Source organism: Perca fluviatilis, chromosome 9 (genome assembly GCF_010015445.1).
Source record: "Perca fluviatilis chromosome 9, GENO_Pfluv_1.0, whole genome shotgun sequence".
NCBI classification, from domain to species: Eukaryota; Metazoa; Chordata; class Actinopteri; order Perciformes; family Percidae; genus Perca; species Perca fluviatilis.
In genome coordinates, this window is record NC_053120.1 from 37,156,151 (window position 1) to 37,180,086 (window position 23,936).

Below are 23,936 nucleotides of genomic sequence, written 5' to 3' on the forward strand. Positions count from 1 at the left end.
GTGCGTGCGTGCGTGTGTGTCTCATGGCACATGCATAGCAATGCATATCCTTCTATTGACTGCTTTAAAATGCAATGTTTGAGAGATGCTTCTGGTGTTACATCTAATATGTTGTATAGTCAAGTGTTTTATGGATATTCATAACATTGCTTCTATGTAATGTGTTGTAGGCTATATAGGCTACCTGGTCATATTGCTGTTGGTTATGTTTAACGTGATGATTACGTGCGAATAGTATAACAAGAGTATATGATTATTATACATATACGTACTGTACGCCAATAATAATTGTGCCCCCCCATGTATTTCATGTGCCCCCCTTAAGACTGAGGTCTAGCGACGGGTCTGGTAATGTAAAAGCCTACTTGGAAAACCTAGCCACAGGTGAGATTTATGCATTATTTTAAGTACTTTTAATAACTTTGTTTCATATTTACAAGACAAATGTGTATATATCTATGGGCGAAAACGTGCTACAAGTTCGAATGTATTTGGCTAAAAAGGTTCTACAAGCTAGCTATTAGCTAGTTTTTTTTAAAGTTAGCTAAAACATGATGCAAGTTAACTTTATTGGGTTAAAACCATAGACTGTATAAAATAAAACCTGCGACAATATGTAGTTTATCATTTCTCTGGGTTAAACACGCTAACTTACAAGTTTAAAACATGCTAGCTATAGGTTTTAGTAGCCTATTGGTCTGACTATTCCTAGTCGTGGTTACTCAGGGAAAGGGGTCTTATGCTAGGTGTAAGTGTGTAGGAGACTGAAGGAGAACGTATGCGTGTCTGCCTGCTTACAGCTACTTATCAGGGATATTATGAGGGATTAAGCCTGGAATAAATTACAATAATTTCACATTAATCCTTGTATGTTTTGTTTCTGTGAAGTTTGTTTTAAATTTGACATTATTATTCCAGTTTACTGCCGGGGGAAACCAGCATAACATCAGAGGAAACCTTAGTGACAGCCACTACATGCTGTAAGCTTGGTAAGGTTAAAATAATGACTAACTTTGATAGCTCAGACTTAAAAAGTGTAAAGAAAAATCCACAATCCCTTACTAAACCAAGTAGCGACACTCATTATGCCTCAAATTCCTACAGATCTGCCAGGAAATTAGTTCATGTGTCTGTCTGTCTTATTCAAACATGCATGTACTGTAAGGGGGAGGGTGTTGAAAACTAGCATTGGGAATCCTTATTTTTGTTCTCCCACACATCTTCTCAGTTCACCTCCCCTTCTGTGGTCCACTTAGAAAATCCCATATATCCAATAGCCATAAATCCATCCATCCTCACTCAGCTTAAGCAGTGCTGTCTGTTCGCTGTCTCGTTGTCATGGTTTCATTATGCTTCCACGCCTGCTCTGGTTTGAAGGACAAAGTGCTGATGATGGGTAGGCTTTAGAGATGGAGGGAGAGTGAAAGAGGCAAAACAATCAAGGACATCTATGATACCTTTCTTTCTATGTCACTGGTTGTTTAATGGCATCTCTTACATAAACGCACAAATACAGACTCACTCACTGTGGTCTTCGATCCGCATCCCCAGGGTTTCAGAGAAGGTAGAAAGGCAGCTCTATGACAACACCCCCTTTGGCGTCAATGTTTAGCCCTAGCAAGCCTTATCCTTTAACAGATCAATTACCGGGTGCTACAGCACTCCCTCCACTCACTATGGGATAGGTTGCAGTCCTGTTTGACTGCAACCAGATCAACCAAATCAGCTTGCACCAGGCCTGTGTTATGCTCGATGATCATGCTGCACACTGTGTAGCAATACAGGAAGAAAGAATTTGCTCTGAAATCTACAACTAGCAGAAATTAGGCGAAAACCGTGTGTGTATATAAACGGGAAGAAAGGAGAGCTTAAACTCAATTCCTTCTCCACCACACACATCACCCCCTCCACTGTGTGTTTCTCCCTCACCCCTCTTTCTTATTGTAAGGTTCTTAGGCCCTTCCTTAACTTTTAATAAGAGTCTTTAATAAGTCCCCAGATCATGGCTCGGTCAGTCAGGGCTTCTTTTTCAACACAGCTCTGCTTAATCTCACTCTAAAATAGATCTGCTTCTTCCACACTAACTCTTAGTATGTAGGCAATCTAGCAGAGGTATATGACTGGGGATGTGCCTGCCAGTTCTATTTCTATTAGGAAGGATCAATGGGGAAGTTTTTACAGCAATGGTGAGGACATTTTTTTATTTTTATTTTTTTTTTTTGTATGAATCTATGAACTGTCGACAGCCACACCAAAAATGTCAGGTGAAGTCAGAATTAGGCCATGTATAGATTTAGTTAATTGTCCCTCCTGCCAGTGAAATGTTTGGCCTCCTGTGACTGTACCATTGACCAAAAGTGACTCAACCATGACACGCACACACTTTGAAATGCTAAATTGGCTCTTAAAATATGCTATCTGTGCTTGGAGCTCCCAGTTTCCAAGGTCTTCATGGTGATGTTGTGGTGTGTCTGTGTGTCGTACTTTAGTTTCAGTCTCTTTGGCCTACTTAGGCGTGTTGTAAGTAGCACACTGAGCAGCTTCTCCCATCCCCGTGGACTCGGGCTGAATAATTGAGTGGTGCTGAGGCCCGGGTAATAAGCTACACTGCCGCTGTAATAACCTGCTGGACAATGTGTGTCAGTGAGTGTGTGCGCTCATGTTGCTTGTGCGAGGTAATGACTGCTATTACTCCAGGGCTTGGGAAGCAGACATGTTATGTGAGCATGTGTGTTTTTGTTTTGTCTGTATGCAGGCTACAAGAGTAGCACAGATGTACAATCTGTCTTGTAATCTTTGGCTGTGGTCAACTAGTCTTTTTTTCCTAATGGAGTGAAATGGCAGATAAGTGGTATCCATGGTAAGAGCTGGTTGAATTCTCTAAATGCGGTGCTTCAATAGGCTTGTTCCAGATGAGCCAGGACTGTGCAGAATCTATCGCTGGCGATCACATGCCGGTCGCAGGGGGGGGCGCAATATTTGTGTCAAACCATTCTAAAATAAAGTATTGTGGTGCTGCAGAGACATCCCGGCCTATACAACTTATCCTACAGACTAAAGAATTTTATTTTTTTTATATATATTTTTCAATGAGTGATTAAAAAATTATAATTCAATATCTCATCATATATCTCAATCGCAATATCAGTCAAAATAATCGCAATTAGATATTTTCCTCATATCGTGCAGCTCTACTTCAAACCCACTCTGCAGTTTCACTCTGCCTGGTCTGCTTTAATCTCTGTATTGGATGACTGACTGATAGCTGCTTGTTTGATTTGTTGACTCTATTTAATAATTCAAAAGTAAAATTATGAGCAAAATTGAGTTGCTTACCAGACACTGTATCACACCTACTGATGCCACAATCTTTCCTCCTGCTTTGTACCTTTTTCACAGATGAAAGCAATGCCTCCTGGTTACTGAAACATGACAAATCAGAGGGAGAGTGGAAGAAAAGCCATTTATCAAAAAGTTGAAGTTAATTCTGTTTTTCTGCAGTGTCACGCGTAGGTGAGTGTTCTTTCTCCTGGCTTTGTGCACACTTTAAAGTGCACCTCACTTGGTCTTGTACTGTGTATATGGGAACTATGGGACTAAAGTTACCCTACTTGTGTTACATGCGATGGTCTGCTGCAGGCAGACATGCAGGCACTTCCCCTTGGTAACCTATGCTGCTTCACCTCTCTGCTCTTGTCAGTCTGTCCATGTCTTCATTTTGTTTCTGACGTTTTAACCCCTTCATGTTGACAACGGATTGAAGTCTGTCATTGTATCACCTTGTTGCTAAGCTTTGGTAACTCAATTTACAAAATCACCCACTTACCCAGCTAACTAACTTCTGAAATCACACTCTCTCACATACACACTAAGTTAAAGCTGTCTGTGTGATGGATGTGCCATCCCAGACAGAACTGCTGTGTGTGTGTGTGTGTGTGTGTGTGTGTGTGTGTGTGTGTGTGTGTGTGTGTGTGTGTGTGTGTGTGTGTGTGTGTGTGTGTGTGTGTTTTGTGTGTTGTGTGTGACAGTGGAATGAAAAAAAACCATGCAGACACATGGACTGACACACAGGCAGGCAGGCTCCTAGTAGCTGATAAAGACCTTTTTGGCAGAGGTTCTCCTCTGTGCTGTGGGCTCATTAATGCTCGGAGTGTGTCCCTGTGACTGAGGACTAAGCCCTCAGCTCTTATCAACACCACCAGGCCTGGTCGGCTACACACACACCACCTCTCTCTCTGTCACACACACACACACAATGGATTATGAAGAGTGTGGATAAGTCGCCAACATCCGCTCCGATATCCCCTTACAGGACAATGACGGACACCCCCTCTCCCATCCCACTGTCACAGTCATGGATTGTGTTTGTGTAAGGGTTGGAGGATGCACTGCTTTTCAATTGATCCATTTTGTATTTGTTGATCCATCTGAACACAGTTCCTGTAATTGATAGGTCATTTTGTGAGTTTATTTTGTGTTTGGTGTGAACTTGTGCATTGTTGGGTGTGTCAGTTCAACACAGGATGACATAAATGCTTACACCTATTTTCCTTGTGGGCACTATTTGTTTCCTCCAGAGCACGCACACATGTACAGGCACAAACTGTGGGGTTATTTACATATTTATTACTGCGCTGTGCTTGTGCTCCACAAATTGATATAGTGTGTGTGATTAACTGGGTGTTGGTGCAGAGTAATGTTATAGGCCTGGTTCAGTGAGGACAGTGTGGGCGGCTGGTGGTTTATGGCTCTTTCAAGTTGGTGTGTGTGTTTGTTTGAATTGTTGTTCCCATGTATTGTTGGAGCCCTCAGGCGGTATCTATTCAGCTTGGTAGAGAATTATTATTACTTTATCCTCAGGGAGAGCAGAGGTGACGTACTGCAACGCTTGCCACCCACCACCACACGTTCCAACGCAAGCACGCGTGCACACACAAACCCACACAAACCCACACCCCTATGCAAACTCTAGGCGTCTTCCCTGACCTGTGCATTAAAACCAAGGTCATGGCGCAGCCCCCCAGAGGTTAGCTTGTCTGTTTCTTTCATGAGGGAACAACCCATTTACATGCAGTCATAGGAACTCTCTTTTTTTCTTTTTTTTGGGTTCCATTACAAAAACAATCTTGCATTATTTAAAAAGTCAGGTTTTCAGGAATGTTGCACAGTGGTCTCGTTTTCAATTTATGCATTTTTAACAAATGTTATGGGGTTTTAGTGGATTTTATTAGCCCAGAGGTCACAGCAATTGTTCCACTTATTAAAGACCTTCCTGTGAAAACATGAAGACTGTAGTTTTAACAGCAGCAGTATTATTTTACATCTCTGCACTCTTGGTTCTCACTTTCAGCCTAAGGCTGTTTTGGAAGATGCAGGGGACTCTCCTCGCATTAAATCCCTCTTTCCCCTTTGTCCACCTCCCCTGTTTTTCTCCAGAGCAGCAATGTTAAATTCACAGCATAAAAAATATTTTATATTTCCTTTTTGAATCTCAGCTCTCTGTACAAGAGAACAAGTGGACCGGATGTCCTCTGGTGGGATCAGATCTAATCACATGAAAAGGCAGCCAGTGTAGCCTGCAGTTCTCGATAATTGGTTGACCCCAGAAACACTCAACTCTTTCTGAGGATTTTATATTTTACGGCTGATGCTAAAATGCAGATGGATGGTACTAACGATGGTTCCCCCCCCCCCCTTTTTACTGTCTGATTCATCAGATTGTCTTCCAATATAAGGAACAGTCAGGTGGCTGGCTACTTATTCACAGCTATGTTACCATTACCATAGCTAATTAAAGACTGCATCTGGGGCATGAAGAGATGGCAGAAAGAGCAGGTTTTTAGTGAGCAATGGTGTGAAAGCTCTGCCAGTAATGCAACACTTGGGGCCCAACTCGAGGATAAGATCTGAAGTTTGTCCATTTTCTAGTCAATGATTTGTTTTCTATTGCACACTGCAGAGGCTGCAGAGTGTGAATATCTGTTTGTCGCTGCGTGTGCATGTGTTGGTACTTTATGTGTGGTTGTAACCCTTTAGCGTGTCTGGTGCATGCGTGTGTTCCTTTTTGTCTGAGGGAGTTGAGAAGCATCTCTTTAATTTGGTCTATAATTGAATTTGGCCCATGGGCATGCCCTACTCTTCTGAGAAATGGCAGCTAATGAAGGGGATGAAAAGAAGTGGCAGAGGGAAGGAGAAAGGGACAGGAGATGAGATGGCAGGAGGGAGTGGAGAAAAAGGAGATGGCATATGGATGGAAGACTGGGTGGGGAAATGAACAGAGGTAAGGAAAGAGATGTAGGAGGAGGCTGAGGGAGGACGAACTACTGCATCCTCAGTCTTTTTGTGAGACTTCATAAAGACTGGATGCATGGGCGAGTGGCTGGCAGTCAAGTCAATATGACATATAAATATTGCAGGAGCCATTCTCTCCCCTCCTGCCCTCCTCAATTATTAATGTCTGGCTCAGAGTTGGCTCAACTTTTCCTTGAGGCTCTCCACCACTCCTGAAAACAAGTGAGAAACAGACAGATGGACAAACAACGGAAGCAAGAGAGCCCACTAGACAGGGAGAGATGTATGGCCCAGCATGCAGTGAGCCGAGTGACTTGAAGTTATTCTACTTCACACTCTGATAATTTATTTCTGCAAAAGAAATGGAGTTCACTGTTTTCTGCAGTGCATTGTCAATCCAAACCATCCAAAAGAAAGGATACGTCTTTAGCCATAGGTATGACCGCCGTGCTCATCTAGCGTTTCTGCGCGGTCTTACGTTTCAAAATCAAAATTTTAAGGCCTTAAAGTCTTACATTTGATGAAATATTGTGTATAGATCTTAAATTAATTTTAAACAGGTCTTAATTTCCCTACGTCCATGTGACGCTACCTCTAATGCTCATTGAAATGCTCTCTGCATTTAAGATTTTTTTTTATTTTCTTTCCGCAGTAGCGCCAAGATCGAAAAGTGGCTGATGGTCAGCCACTGGTACATAGTGATCCCCTGGCGGCCCACGCCGCTCATTACAGCGGCATGTGCCGGTGGCTGATGGTATATGCCCCTGTGAAATCAGAATTGTTTCAGATCTTTCCCGACATCTGCCGTTTTTTTTTTTTTTTCTGGGGTTTTGTTTTTAATGTTGCGATATAGTTCTTAAATTTCATTCATAATGGTCTTGAAAAGGTCTTAAAAAGTCTTAAAGGGGTGATAGAATGCAAAACTGATTTTTACCTTGTCATAGTTGAATGACAGTTTAGTGGGTAACTAGGACATACATAGAACCTCTAAATCCCATTGACACTTCTTTTCTCTGCAAATCTCACAATTTGAAACTGCCTCTGAAAACTGGCAAATCTCAATGAGCCGCCTAGTTGACGTCAACTCGGCGACTCCTCCTCATTTGGCTCTAGTCTCTCTCTTTGTCACGCCCCAACATTTACATAGGCTACACAACTGACCTTGGATCAGTTAGTCTTCTGAATCTAGGTCGTGCAGATCTCAGAAATTGTATACATTGTTCATATGCTATTTTACCATTCAGTTCACTTCTGAGACTTTTTTTATGCGAGAAATCAAGAATATAGAGGTCAAATATGGGCCATTTTACAAAAATGTATGTCTAATTGCAAACTCTAATTGTCCAACTGTGTGTCGGAGTTCAGCGGCCGGTGCTGCCTGTGTTGCTGCCTCGCCGCCTGGCCTGCCTTCCTTCACAGACCCCGGCCTGCTGTGAGTTCGATTGAGCTCCGTCAAGGCTGGCAGCCCACGGCACTTCATACCCTTGCAAAGTCACCGTTTTTTGGGTGAATGACTACCAAATGCCACTGCCCTGACAGAGCTCCAGAGCCTTCAGTGCGGTCAGCGAGCTTGTTACGCCAGCAATCTCTTACCACAGGTTCCAGTTAATCTTATAATGTGAGTAATTATAATGTGTTGAGTTATTTAAACAATCAGTGAAATAAACGCCTCTTGTCCGCAAGTCTCATTGATGGAGCCTGCGGCTGGATGTAGCTCTATCAATGAGAGCTAGCTAGCCTCCTCTTAGAATTCCTCTGAAATTCACAAATATTCATTAACTTGAAATCGGACACCATTGTTAGCTTTACAAGACCCTTAGGTAGATATTGTATAAGTGGCGTGATGAAATTCAAACTGTAAATATACTCTAATTACGCCGAAAATGAAGCTAACTATCTGTGATTTGTAGCTACACAGTTAGGATTGAAGGGACAGTCGCAGCTAACGAAACACCTAGTCTTCACAAATATTCATTAACTTACATACCATATTTGGAAGAAAAGCTCTTGTTCCAAATAGAGCCATATTCACAGTGTAGTTAAGGGCCTAATAAAATAGCATTCGGGTAATTTTCAGCCCAACCAATGTTACATACCCCATTAGGAGACCTTAAGGAACAGTGTAAAATACCCTATATAAGCATTCTATTGCCCCTTTAAATTTGACTTAGTAAAACCTGCAGAAACCCTGTCATCACAAACTGTTGCATAAATGTTGATCAGCTATTTTAATCTTATTACTAGATTTAGATATACAGGCTTCAGAGTACAGCATTCTCAATGTCATGCATGTCTGTGTGTCATTTCATTTTCTCCAAAAAAGAAATGTTATCACAAGCTTAGGTGTTTTTAAGAGCCACGCCAGGTCATTTTAGTTTGAGGCAACATGTTTGATACTAAGATTTCGGTGTGCCTATTCACTCGTGTTGATGTTAAATAATTTTGAAGGGTGTGGAAGAAACTAAAGCTTATGGCCTTTTTGAAAATCAAACCTGGAGTTATCAGGGTGCCTAAGGTACATCAGATTCAAAAAGGGTTTAACAGTTGGGTTAAAAATGTAGAGCACATGCGTATTATTCATGAATCTCTGTTAGGGCTGCTCGAGTATGGAAGAAATCATAATCACGATTATTTAACGATTACTCATTGACTTTTGGAAAGCTGTAGCAATTATGGTTTTCACAAACCCAGCAAGTTTTTCTGAAATCTTGGAGGCGCCGCAGTTCTCCGTGGAATCTGCCGGAGACGTGGGAAATGAGCAGGAGCGCTGATGAAATTAAGGAAGCGGGGACTACGCACCTCGCTTCCAGCCATTCACCTGGCAAACGTCCGGTCCCTGGCAAACAACATGGATGAGCTGCTGCTTTATATTTTTTTATTTTTTTTTAACCCTTTATTTTCATTTTCTTAAAGACAACAAACGTGCACAATGACACAGATAAAGTGACTATACATGTGTCTAAATATATTTCCTAAGCAGTACCATTATACATGCTACATTAAGCTAAATACTTGAATTAGAACCCCCCCCCCCATATTTCAGTATTGTAGAAGGTTTCTCCAAATGCTCTACAAACAAAAATATTTTATACAGAGTGAACATACGCAATCTTTTATCTTTGTGAACAACAACAGATTAAAATAGTTGTATAATAATAATAATAATAATAATAATAATAATAATAATAATAATACACATGAAGCTTGCTCAGTCCACCTTTAAGAATTGTCTTATTGGTTTCCAAATCTTAATGAAAATGGATAGTTTGTCTTTTAATATAAATCTCAGTTCTTCCAAGTGCAACATACTTTGCAGCTCCCTTGCCCACATCTCAGAAGTAGGTACAGAATCTGCTTTCCACATCTGCAAAATAAGTCTTATTCAAAAAAAGTCCAGTGCAAGGCTCAGGCTTCAAATCGATTGAATTTGCTTCATTTCCAAAATGGCTGAATTTTACTACATGACCATAAAGAATGAAACCGTGTGCCCTCTGACACTCCACACTTATTACAGAGTGGCGAAATCGTGGGATAAATTTTATGAATTTTTGACTTAGAATAGTGAAGCCTGTGAATTACCTTTTTAACTGTATCAGATTGTGTCTAGCATTCAAAGAACATGCATGTATATTTCTTAAGCACTCATCCCACCTGTTTTCATGAATGTTTAGACCAATTTCCTCCTCCCAGTCTTGTTTTATTTTCTCTGTGTTAATGTCCACATTTTCTAGCAGTAATTTGTAAAATGTTGACACATTACCACTCAAACCAGGGTTAACATTAACAATTTTCTCTAAGGTGGGATTCAAATTCAAAATTTCAAAGTTTGGTATGTGTTTTTTAACAAAATCTCTAACTTGCAAGTAATGGAAAAAATGAGCAGAAACAATAGGATAATTTTGTTTTAGCTGTTCAAAAGAGCTAAATGTACCTTCCCTATAAAGGTCTTGAATTATTACTATACCCATGTGCTTCCATTGAAAAAAACCTCTTATCGTGTAACCCCGGAGGAAAAGCATGATTGTTACAAATAGGAGTGTCTAGATATATATCTGGAATTTTCAAATATACTTTAATTTGTTTCCACACCTTAATTGAGTTAGAAATAACTGTTTCCGTTGATATTCTTGACATCAATTTTAATGGGACTATTAAGCAGAGCCGTTAATGAAGTCTTATTACAACTGGCTTCTTCAATTGCTAACCATTCTGGCTTGTCACCTAACTCCACCAACCCAGGTTTTCTCCACCATGCTAAAGTATTTAAATTAGCTGCCCAATAATAATATATAAAATTGGGAAGCCCAAACCCTCCTTGATCCTTAAGTTTGCTTAGATGTTTCTTGTTAATCCTGGCTGTCTTATTGGCCTAAATGAAGCTGGTTATAATAGATTCTAGTTGTTTAAAATAATAAAGGGGATAAAGAAAGGAATACATTGAAATACATACAAAAATCTTGGAAGTACAAACATTTTTATAGCATTTATCCTGCCTACCATGGACATGGGGAGAGTCTTCCAAAAAATTATATTATCTTTAAGTTGATCAATTTTCTTTTTCCAATTCAATTTTAATAATATTTTAGGGTTTTTAGTGATCATCAGACCCAAATATTTAAAGGAGTTGTTTGCAATTTTTTAAATTTGGTGTTGGCTAAAAAATTTATATCTAGATCGTCAGAGACTGGCATTAGTTCGCTCTTTTCCCAATTTATCGTGAATCCAGAGAAACGGCCACATTTTTCAATAAGCTCTAGTAGTGGTGGAATAGACACTTCAGGTTTAGAAATGTACAATAGAACATCATCCGCATACAGTGAAAGATATTTGGAATACGTAGATTCCATTACAGGCACTATGTTTAACAAAAAGGGAATAGGGTCTTCCCTGTCTTTGCTGCCAATGTAATTTTAATAGAAAAGGGCAAAAAAAAAAAAAAAAGGGGCATAACTGAAATGAGTTCGAAGTCTGTTCGGTTAACGAAATACAGAAGTTTGTTTTTTTTTTGGTTTTTATAAAAAAATTTGCGCATAAATAATTTCAATCCATTTAACAAATTCTAAACCGAATCCAAATTTCTTTAAAACAGCAATCATATATTTCCACTCTAATTGGTCAAAGGCTTGTTGAGCGTCTAGAGAAATTACACATGCCTTTTTAGTTTTTCGTGTTATAAATTATGCTAAACAGCCGTCTCAGATTGAAATATATAGGTCTATTGGGCATAAAACCAGTCTGGTCCTGATGGATTATTGAACAAATGTACTTCTTTAACCTATTCGCAAGAATTTTGCTTATAATCTTAGATTCAATGGGAATAAGGGAAATCGGTCGATAGGAAGACATCTGCAACTTATCCTGTCCTGGTTTTGGAATTAATACTATGCTCGCTTTGTACATTGTTGGTGGAAATTTAAAATCTGTTGTTGCATTTTTAATCAATCTGTGGGTTAAAGATTATTCCTGAATTCTTTTAAAGAATTCAGCACTATAGCCATCAGGTCCTGCAGATTTATTATTAGGTAACTGAGATATTACATCATTTATTTCTTCCAATGTAATTTCTTTGTCTAAAAATTGTTTTGCTTCAGTGCTAAGAGTGGGAAGGTCCAAATCAGAAAAAAATTCTTCTATTACTTCCAAGCTTGTATCACATTTTGATTCATAGACTTCTCTATAGAAATCAGCAAAGCACCGATTAATTTCCTCAGAACCAACAATTGTCTTCCCATTATCAGATTTTATTTTGTATTGCACGAGTTGCCTGAGAATGCTTTAATTGGCGTGCGAGTAGTTTTTGGGGTTTATCACCTATTTCAAACTGCCTTTGTCTGATATACATGAGTTGTCTTGAAATATTTTTAGAAAGAAAAGAGTTATATTCACTTCGCAGCACAACTATTTTCTTAAGAATAGTCTCGCAACTGGTTGATCTGTATTCCATCTCTAAATGTGTTATTTGTTTTTCAATATCATTCGATTTGACCCTATTCTCTCTATTCTTTGCAGATTGATATGCTATAATATCACCTCTAACGGCCTTCAAATGTCTCCCATAGGACCGAATCAGATACATCTCCTTTATCATTGTTTTCTAAAAATAATTTAAACTTGTTTGAAATATACTCACAAAATTTGACATCATTTAATAACATATTATCAAATTTCCAAGCATAATTTCCTCTACTAAATTGTATTTTTAAATTAAGAGAAACAGGGGCATGGTCTGATAGTAGTCTATTATGATACGGAGTTGAAACTACACTTTGCAACAACCTTGAATCAATTAGGAAAAAGTCAATTCTTGAGTGTTTTATGGACTGAGGAGTAAAATGAAAAGTCATTATCTGTTGGATGCAAAGCTCTCCAGCTATCCACTAAATTTAACTTTTGCATGTAGTTAATACATCAGCCGACTTACTTGTTATAGTTCGACGGGGATGCGTGTCTAATCTAGGATTTAACACGCAATTGTAATCAACTGCTATGACGACTCGTGAATGCGTAAAATCTGGTATGATCTTAAAGACTTTTTCAAAAAATGAAGGGTCGTCAAAGTTAGGACCATAAACATTCACTAAAGTGATGGGTATTGCATTTATTTCCCCACACACGACCAAGTACCTGCCATTCCCATCCTTAATTGTTTGTTTATGTATAAAGGGGACCGACTTCTTAATGATGATTGCTACTCCTCTAGTTTTAGTAGAAAAATTTGACTGGTAGACCTGAGACATCCATGGAGCCTTAACACTAAATTTCGCTGTACTTTTAATATGCGTTTCTTGTAGAAAAACTATCTCTGCACCCAATTTCTTAGGATGTGCATAAACCTTTCCTCTTTTAACTGGACTATTAATTCCGTGCACATTCCAGCTTAATAATTTTTATGTCAGGGGCGGCCCCCCCTAATTTTTTTCTTTTTTTTATTCAGTAAGTGAAACAAAACGTATTTTGCCTGACCCAGTTAAATAAATAAAAAAGTGCATGAAACCTTCCAGCTTAAATTCAAAGAATGTAACCTTCCCATGAAATAGAACATTACGAGCCTTGTAAATTATAGCAGAACCTTCCTCCCACCCACTACTGCATCCCACGCGAACATTATGGATGCGCATCCCAGAGAAAATAACCTTTGCATCTGTCAACTCACCCATGATGCCACCTGGCATTCTTCCGTTAATATAGCCCCCCACTCATCTTACAAAATACAACAGAAATGATACCTTGTAGTCTTTCAAATATATCAAATGGAATTATATAAACACAAGTCTCTTCTGACTCCGCTGTCCAACATCCAACGTTTTCCCCCGCACCCCGTAGATATGCTTCGGCCGACTCGGATGAATCAAAGGTTTTAGTTTCTTTATCCCTCACGGTCACGATGAACTTCGAAGGAAAACGAAAACCACATCTCACTTCATGCTACCTGCATTTCTTTCGTATGCTGTCAAACTTCTGCCTCTGTTTCAAGATGTCTGCTGTGAGATCTGGAAAGATATGCATTGCTTTTCCATCGTATTGCAGAGGTTTGGATCTTGCCAGGCGCAGAATGTGTTCTTTCACTTGATAATGATGAAGTCGCACAACGAATGCCCGAGATCGGCCTTCTCTTATGGGTTGTGGCGAGCGGTGTGCCCTGTCAATCTGAATTGGTCGATCGAAGTTCTCCTCGCCCAGCACCTGCGCGAGAAGATTTGTCACAAACTCCGTAGGTTTGCCATTCTCTGCGCCTTCCTTTATGCCGACAATTCTGATGTTTTGTCGTCGAGACCTTGACTCTAAGTCACAAGTCTTTTCCTTAAGTTTTTCACATTCGGTCTCCAGGTGTGCACATAGTTTCTCCAGCGATTCGATGCGGCTTCGTGAACTTTTGCTGCCTCTTCAGTCGCTGCTACTCTGGTGGAAATACTTGCAAGTGAAACGTTCACCTCGGATAAAGTGGACGAAAGGACTTCGAACTTTCTGTCAGGTGCTGCTCAATTTCACTATTGCTTCCATAATGTCAGTGTTTGTCGGCACTGCTGATTCGTTAGCTTGATTAGCATTAGCCGGCGACAGCTCATGATCTTTATCTGTACCTCCTGGCTCCTCCATGTTCGATTTTTCAGATTTCTTATGCTTTGTCGGCATTGCTCAGGATGTTCAGAATGAGTAAATTGTGGTTTAAGCGGCTACAAGATATTTTAACAGACAGTATTACAGACTCGTGGCGGGTTCGTAGATAAACGCGCTTCACGCCGCTCGGTAAAGCTGTAGTGCTTTTATACCAAACAACCAACTTGCTGCTTTTAACCCAATCTGTCTTTTACTGAAACCTGTTTTGCAATGTACGCATCCAAACAGCGCACTTCAGCTGCTGGTTTCCAACTCATCCGGGTGCGGCTGCAACACAGAGCTTTTTGGGAAAAGAAAGGCGGGAGGAATCTGCTTCTACAAGCTAAAAGGTTTCGTTGAAGACGCCGTGCCAACGTGCAAAGGTCGTGCATCTCTTCTACTTTACCCCTTCTCTCTGGAGTTAGCTTTTCCTTTATGCTAGCTCGTGCGTGCACCACAAGCGTCGCAGCAGCACACACAACAAGGCCGACCAGATATAGCGGAAAAAAAACACCCGGGCTCTCTCGCCGTTATTGTTGGGGATTTTAACAGCGCCAAACTCAATCGGAACTCCCTAAATACAGACAGCATATCAAGATTCCCACCAGGGTAAAAAACGCACTGGACCACTGTTAGTGTTTCCGGGGCAGTTTCCCGGGCAGCTCTAGGTCTCTCCGACCACTGTCTGCTTCATCTCATCCCAACCTGCAGGCAAAAACTAAACTTCTAAACCTGTGGCTAGGACTGTAAAGAAATGAACAAGGGAATCAAGCTGGAGTTGCAGGCTTGCTTTGACTGCACCAACTGGAGCATTTTTGAGGCTGCAGCTAGGTCACAGGATTAAATGACTACAGGCCTGTTGCCCTGACGTTTGTGGTCATGAAGTCCTTTGAAAGACTGGTGTTGAGCCACCTGAAGGACATAACCGGACCCCTGCTGGACTGCAGTTTGCCTACAGGGCAAACAGGTCGGCGGATGATGCTGTCAGTATGGGACTGCAATACATCCTGCACTACCTTGACTCCCCAGGGACGAATGCCAGGATCCTGTTTGTGGACTTAAGCTCGGCGTAAAAACACCACCATCTCTGAACTCCTACACCAGAAGCCCACCCAGTTCTCAGTGCCTCCCACCACCTGTCAATGGATCATCAGCTTCCTGATTGACAGGCAGCAGCATGTCCGAAGAGGGAGCATCTCATCCAAAACCCAGTCCATCAGCACTGGCGCACCACAGGGGTATGTCCTCTCCCAGCTGCTCTTCTCCCTCTACACTAGAGTGCAGATCAGGCCGCATTTTTCTGTCCGAGCCCGGCCCGTGTCCGACGGAGCAGTAACCGAACCCGGCCTGAGCCCGACCGACATTAAGATATATATGTCCGTTTTTTTTTTTTTTTTTATTCTCATACTGACACATGTACGTTTGTGTGGAAAGCCCTCTTTTATTAAGCAACTGTAGGAAGGCATTCGGAAATGTAAACAGATGAGCGCATCAGCGCACACTGGGCAACAAGCGCACGTTAACACAGGTGCGCACCTACATAATAAGCTTTTTTTTTTTATTATTTTTTGTTTTTATTTAAAATGTTCAATGCCTTATCATGCTGATGTGACCGACCCCGAACATCATTACTAAATGACTGCACCTCAAAGAACCCGTCTGTAAAACTCCTGAAGTTTGCAGATGACACCACTGTTATTGGTTTGATCCAGGATGGTGATGAGTCGGCTTACAGACAGGAGGTGGAACAGCTGGTCCAATGGTACAGTCAGAACCACCTGGAGTTAAACTCCAAGAAGACTGTGGAGATGACAGTGGATTTTAGAAGTCTCCTCCCCCCCACACACTCACTCATCATCCAGAACGACCGTGTCCACTGTGGATTCCTTAAGGTTCCTGGGATCAACCATCTCACAGGACCTGAAATGGTTTCTCCACATTGACTCTGTCCAGAAAAAGGCCCAGCAGAGGTTATACTTCCTGCAACAGCCAAGGAAGTTTAATCTGCCTAAGGAGCTGCTGACCACTTTCTACTCATCAATTGCCATCAATTCAGTCTTTCATCTGCACCTCCATCACTGTCTGGTTTGGGTGAGCCACCAAACGGGATAGGGCCAGACTGCAATGGACAATAAGGGCTGCAGAGAGGATCATTGGAGCTGACCTTCCCTCCATCCAGGACCTGTACCGGTCCAGGGTCAGGAAAAGGGCAGCAAAAATCTCTGCAGACCCCTCACATCCTGGTCACAAACTGTTCACCCTCCTTCCCTGTGGTAGGCGATACAAGGCACTGTTCGCCAAAACCAGCCGATACAGAGACCGCTTCTTTCCCCAAGCAGTCACTCTGTTGAACACTCAGAAATAGCCCCCACCCTTACCCTGAACAAAGTCAATCATCACTGTTCTGATTCTTTCAATCCTACAATTACAATATGGTTAATATATTACCATTGCACTGATCTGCCTTGCACTGTATTCATATTTAAATCCTAAAATCTCAGACTACACTGACATTGCACTACTTTTTGTCTACTTTTGTAATATTGTGTTATACTGTATACTTAACAGTATTGTTTATATGTCTTACTCTCATTTGTTTTTATTCTTTGAGAGCAAAGATTAACCTGGGTCAAATTTCTTGTTTACGCAAACTGGCCAATAAAGCTAATTCTGATTTATTGAACTTAAAACAGAAAGTTGAACAAATGGAGTGAAAACACCTAAAACTGTGAAATTTCCCTTAATACTTTTCCCATTTGAAATTTTTTTTTCCATTCAGAACACAAGACAATAAGTTTACTTGCAAAACGTAATGTGCAAAATAATAGTTTTTCTCGATTATTCTGTACTTGTGTTCATTAGGAGCTGTAATTGCTATTTAAAATTTCGATTGCAAAAGCAATCAAAGCCCTAGTATACTTTTAATAGTAATTATACATGTATTGTTTGCTCTTTGACAGGCATGTAAGATGTCTATAGTTCCTATAGTTAATGTGTTAATATTAATATAATGTTAATTGGTCATTATAGAAACTGTAAGGGGACAAATGAAGGTCAGTGAGTCAGCTGTGTAACGGGTCTAGGTGCATTGACCTGTGAGGTAGGGGTTATTCAGCCTCACAACAGGATTGGTTGCGGTCGAAGGGAAGGTGAAATGACCTAGTCGACCTACGTGTTACCTGCTACACTTGTGATATACCACACATAAATTACACAGGCTGTTTGGAGGATAACCATTAAAATGACATAACTTGTCATTTTCAATTTGCTAAGTATTATTTAAACACCGTATTACACAATAAATCTGTGAGTGCGAGTGTCCCATCAGATATGTGAGAGCTGATAACCTTAAATGTAATTCATTACCACTACATTGATGCAATGTGACGGTTTGTCTCTGAGTGACCCCATCACTGGGTAAACGCCAGCCAGGTTGATGACATTATGGTTCTTAATGACCTCACCTGCCGGTGAGGGAGGGAGGTATGTTGGAGGGAGAAGGTGGGAAAAGAGGTGCTGTAATGAGTGTGTGAGAAGGCCGGAGGGTGGGCTGGGTCAATGTGATTGACAGGGTGTTGGCAGGATGTCGGCACAGCAACAGGGTGACCAGGGTGAAGGAGCGCACACACACACACACACACACACACACACACACACACACACACACACACACACACACACACACACACACACACACACACACACACACACACACACACACACACACACAGAGCCAGCCTGTGTTTTGAATATTGACCTTGTTGAGTTAGCAGGAGCAACACCTCTCTTTGGCAGCATCATTGGTTTGCTTAGAGCAATGCAGTGTTTCTGCACTGCCTGTGTAGTTTTGGTTAAACTCCCATTAGACTTAGTCATCTGTTTCATATCCACAGGTTCAGGAATGTATGCAGGAAAACAAGAGAATAGGAAGAAAGAGGATAAAAAGCAACAGTAAGTTTTCAGTTTGTCTGCCGTAGGCTTGCAGTAGCTTGGAAAACCGGCATCAAAAAGTGCAGGGAGTCAGTCATTTCAGTCTTTGAACTGGGTATACAGGCATCGTTTTTGGACATGCATATCCCTGCTGTAGTGGAGTGCCCAGAGTCGACCTGCAAGTGTGTTTTGTTCCAGAGTGAAGATAAAGAGACTTGGCTAGATGTCTTCATCAGCCCAAGAGGCCACATACAGAGAGATGTGGTCGATGTGGTTTTGCTCCATTTCAGACAGTAGGTTCAACTTTTGAGGCCCTGACACACAGAAATAGTCAGTGGTGATTGTCCCTCAGCCTAGTTTTGCGGCATATCCAGCCCCATCGCCACCCGTCGACCACAGCAACCTTTTTTCGGCCGATTCAACATGTTGAATCAGCGTTACCGCTGTTGGTGAGGGATCACTCTTATTGGCTGCTCAGCTTAAGCAAATTAGTGCACAAGAAGAAAGATGGAAGTAAGGAAGGCAAGCAAATGCCTGAAGTCGAAAGGTCACACACAGATGGTCCTTTTTTAATTTTCATTTGAACTGATAATCCAATACAGTATAAAATGTTCGAATGTTCCTTCTAAACTGTTGGAATATCTATTGTCTATAAGAGGCCGAACGTACGAGATACATAACTACTTGTATAGGTAAATTTAAACACTCTTTTAAAAGATCAACATACCTACCCATTACAAAATACTGTGTGTGTGTGTGTGTGTGTGTATATATATATAAAAACAAAAAACTTATTTTAACACTGTAGACCTCTGCAACGTGGTTGGTGCTAGACTGAGCCCCCCTAGCAAACTAGCTAGCTAAGTAGCCAACTGGCTAGCCACTATATTATTCAAATTAAAACTTTTTCATTCACACTCTTGTCAGCTTAGGAAACCACATTATCGCCAGATGAGTGACCCTTTTGCTCAGCTCATTTTTTGTAAGCAGTTTAGAAATGTCTAAATAAATCGATCAAACATAACCATAAAACCGCCTACACATGATCCGTGGTTAAACTGCTCTGGGCTGGCCATTACGTAGTTTGACTATGTGGTGAGCGGTGCCGCCCAACTAGGTGGAGCGCTACTCTTGGCATCGAGCACCGCTCGGAATTGCTACTCAGCGTTGCTATCAAGTTCAAATAATTTCAACTTTGACCCTCGTTGCCACTGACCTTTCAAGGCACAACCAATTCCAGAAGCAATGATGGCGTATGCTTGTGCTGTGCTTTGCCTCTCTGCTCTGCGCCCTACCCCGCAGTTTTACCGCGTATCGTGTAGGGGGCTTAATGGACAGTGAGTTTGTGGACTGAAATAGTCAGAATATTAGTTTTAGTATATTGGAATCAAAACAGTTCAAATCTAATTTTGATGACTGTGTGCATATGTTAAAATGTGTATTGAAGTATGTGTATACTGTTTGAGAGTAAGTGTACATGTGTACTTACATTCAGCGTTGCTAACATGTCTGTATGTGTGTGCAGCAGTGTCTCTGCCTGTGTGCTGCAGCGCTAGTAGCAGTGATTGACGAGGAACTGTGAGTTGCAGTAGGAACAGAGCTCAACCCCATCTGACTGATCTGTAAATATTCCCTCTTTCTGCTGCCTCAGCAGTCTCTGCTGGAGCACAACCCATGGATCACATTGGCAGGGTACAGGCGAGGAGGGAGTGAGGGTATGTGGGGAAAGCTAACAAGTATATGCGAATAAGAAGGGAGGTATGGAGAAACTGTGGGTACTGGAGGAGTGGAGTGTTAGAAAGGGGGGAAGCAGAGAGAGGAGAGTGGGGCTGCAGAGCTCTCTTCATCAGAGCTGCAACATTGGGTCCTCAGGCCCTGCTGGACCACAGCCAGAACCACACAGCAGCAAACGGAGGATCTTCTCCCTCGGTAGTTCTGACTCCGGGCTTCTCTGTCCTCATCTCTTAATCTATCAGCTTCGCTTTGGATAATATGGGTAGAAGAGATTGATAAATGCGAGAGAAGCTGATAGATGGAATCAGAAAAAACTATTTTGGGGGGAGAGGGGGGGACACATATGAAGCGGGGGTCTGGGGGTTCTCCCACAGGACTTAATTTCCTGCATTCTGATACATTTTCAGGCACAAATGTATGGTTAAAATGTCTTAATTTATGTCAAGAAAAACAAAATTCTGGTGGCAGCTAACAATTCAAAATATAATGGACTACAATGCATTAAGGGCATTCTGGTACAGCCTGAATCTTCAGAGATCCGATTAGCAGTAACTTCACAGCGGAGCGTTCAGATCCAGTCAAATCAGCGGCAGCCGCAGGTGTAGCCTATATAGCAGTTGTGGATGAGAAGGAGGGTGGCTGGTGAAAATCAGACGTTTTGGCACTCGTGATTTTCCTTTAGCGCTGGCTTAAACCTCTTTGCCGCCAAAACTTTCTCTATGTAGGAAAGTCCCTAAGTCAGACTTAACCCTCCTGTTATCCTTGGGGTCAATTTGACCCCATTCAATGTTTAACATCTCTAAAAAAAGTGCTTGACATTTTTTTTTTTTTTGCTTCATATTGAATGACTTTTCCTAATTTAATGGGGGACAACTGGGTAAACATAAAATTAACATGATGATATATTTTCAATGTCCTGTATGCATTTTGTATGCATCAGTGTTCCATGGGGTCAATTTGACCCCAGGCTGTTTTAGCTGTAAAAAAACATAGAAAATATGAACATTTTACACAAATTTGCTGAGATTGTTTTGGCTGTTATTGAGGTCACTTTCACATGCAGGTTGTTGCAATTTCACAATCTTCAATTCCCCTACCCCCACACACGCACACACGCACACACGCACACACGCACACACGCACACACGCACCCACCCTCTGTGAGGGAGGAAAAATATTGTTCCCGCACTCTGAGAGAGGGAAAATATTGTTCCCGCACTCTGAGGGAGGGAAAATATGGTTCTCGCAGGGATGGTTTGTATCACATGATACACAGGGGAGGGGCGAACATATAAAAGCTCACACGCAGGCACCGCTGCCTTCTAAACCATTTCTCTTGGTGCTCGATGTGCTCTCTCTGTACACTCACTTTCATTTGAAAATGGCCTGCAAGAAAAGGTTTTCTGTCAGCAAAGTTTTGTCACAGCTCTTTGACACTGAAAGTGACAGAGGAGAATGTGTCCGAGACTGAGGATAATGTTGAGGAGGGCCCTGATTATGAGGCATCCTCCTCTGAAGAAAATGAGACTCTTGGGGTTGACCCTACTGTTGTCTCTCAACCACCAGCAGACACGTTACCTTCCAAAAACGGAAAATTATTATGGTCCTTCTCCCCACTTGAACGACAGGGTAGACTTAGTGCTGCTAATGTGATAAAAATTATTCCAGGCCCCACCAGATATGCGGTCAGCTGTCAACATTTTCTAGTTGCCAGTTTAGGCTATCAACATAGAAATTTGGTAAAAGTTTTTTTTAATTACCAACATTTTCTGGAGGTTTGAAATCCTGGGGTCAAATTGACCCCAAGGATAACAGATGTTAGTAAATTTGAGGATAACAGGATGGTTAAAGAAACATGAAAAATTGAAAGCAGGTCAAGTGTGCATTCCTGCCTACAGCCCTCAAAAAAGTAAATCTCCAAACACACCATAGAGCCTCTTATTGACAAGTGGTTATGCTTCATGTCAAACAGGCACCCAAACTCCTTGGGGGTGTGGGAGCTGAGCTCCGCCCTCAGTGAAACCCCAACTGCTTGTTTTCATGTGTTCTCCCGTAGGCCTACACTTCACATCAGGTGGAGTTCTGCGCCCCGGTCAGTAGCGGCTTCTCGCTACACAGCCGGTCCCCCAGAGCAGCATGATCACAGGGAGAGTCCGCTACAGCCTGAACTCTGCAAACGGAGATCCCATTAGCGCTAGCTTCACAGTGGAGTGTTCAGTTCCATTCAAAACTATGCAGTTTAGTGGTCTTATCGGCACCAGCCCCATGGGTAAAATATATCCACTGTGGATGAGAGGGAGACTGGCTGCTGAAAATCAGACGTTTGAAGATGCAAATATTCCAGTTGATTCCATATTTATTGTCAAATACCGCGATTCCGTCCATGTTATCCGCATCGTGAAAATCATAGGTCCCTAAATCTGTTGCTATGTTCGTTTTTTTTTTTTTTTTGTCACGTATTCAGGCGCTCTCGTATCAGCAGTAATGGTGAGAAGCAAAACGCTTGGCTTCAGATGAAATGGACATTTTGATATTAAAGTGGAGCGTTACTGGGTCATTTTCTAAAGTAAAAGGACATTTTAGTCATGACCTTTTTATGAATCTATTTCTTGAGACACTTCCCTCTGACACACACATACACTCACACACACATCCTCATATTCACATTTCACAACAGCGACATGCCGAGTGTTTCGGGGCGGAACTAAAATCTTTTAAAGCCACTTTGTAAGGTTGGTCCACTGGCTAATTCCATTCAGTGTGAAATGAAATTGTGAGCTTTTGTGAAGCTTGTCCAAGTCTTGATTCAGAGGCCTGCAGCTCATTTTTAAAGGAGGATTTTAAAAAGAGCAAAGGTTTGACACAAAGTGGCTTTGTTGATTGCGTGAAATTAGGTCCTGCATATGGGCTTTTTACACTGCTCTTATGCAAGACGCCGTTCTCCCTCTTATATAAAGCCTGCTAGCATTTCCATTACTCTTTTGACAGAAGCATATGACAATAGCTTTCCTGTGCGATAATACGATTACATTAACATGGGGGAATGGAGCCAGTTGCTCCCAGAAAGCTCAAATCAAACGGGCTGCTTTCTGAATGGCTACTTCACTGCATTTAACAATAAAGACAAACCCAAATGGACATCTTCCAGGGTTAAATGAGAGCTCAGTAATTATCAGGGCTCCAGACTAACTTTTTGCCTTGGTTGCACTGGTGCGCCTAACTTTTTTTATTTAGGTGCACCAGCACAAAATTTAGGTGCACCCAAATTTTTCCTCGCTTTGCCATTAATGCCACAATTTCAAGGTCACCTTTTTATCACACTCTATATACATTTGTGTGTGTGTGTGTGTGTGTGTGTGTGTGTGTGTGTATACACTCACCTAAAGGATTATTAGGAACACCCTACTAATACTGTGTTTAACCCCCTTTCACCTTCAGAACTTCCTTAATTCTTTGTTGCATTGATTCAACAAGGTGCTGGAAGCATTCTTTAGAAATGTTGGCCCATATTGATAGGATAGCATCTTGCAGTTGATGGAGATTTGTGGGATGCACATCCAGGGCACGAAGCTCCCGTTCCACATCCCAAAGATGTTCTATTGGGTTGAGATCTGGTGACTGTGGGGGCCATTTAGGGTTGGGTACCGAAACCCGGTTCCCCTATGGTACCGGTTCCTACGCACACGGTAGTATTCGGACCGGATCGGTTCCGACTGAAATATTTTCCCTGTGTCGCTCCAGACAGTGGCAGACTCTTTTTTTTCTTTCTCCCTTTTCTGCCGAGTGGTGCCCGTGCCCGCTCGCGGTGTGAAGCGCGTGTCCGCGCTATTCCCCCGACATGCACTCTACAATCACTGCTGATAGACGGCTTTTTGTATACTCTC

General features: G+C 41.6%; 1 protein-coding gene across 1 annotated transcript in view; it reads left to right on the top strand.

Moving 5' to 3' along the window:
- Nucleotides 1–325: 325 nt before the first annotated feature.
- dab1a (DAB adaptor protein 1a) overlaps nt 326–23,936 on the top strand; it is a 331,663-nt gene continuing 308,052 nt past the window's right edge. The window contains exons 1-3 of the mRNA XM_039811470.1: nt 326–384; nt 919–989; nt 3,400–3,513. The gene's annotated coding sequence lies outside the window, so the exon portion shown is untranslated. The remainder of the gene's footprint in view (nt 385–918; nt 990–3,399; nt 3,514–23,936) is intronic.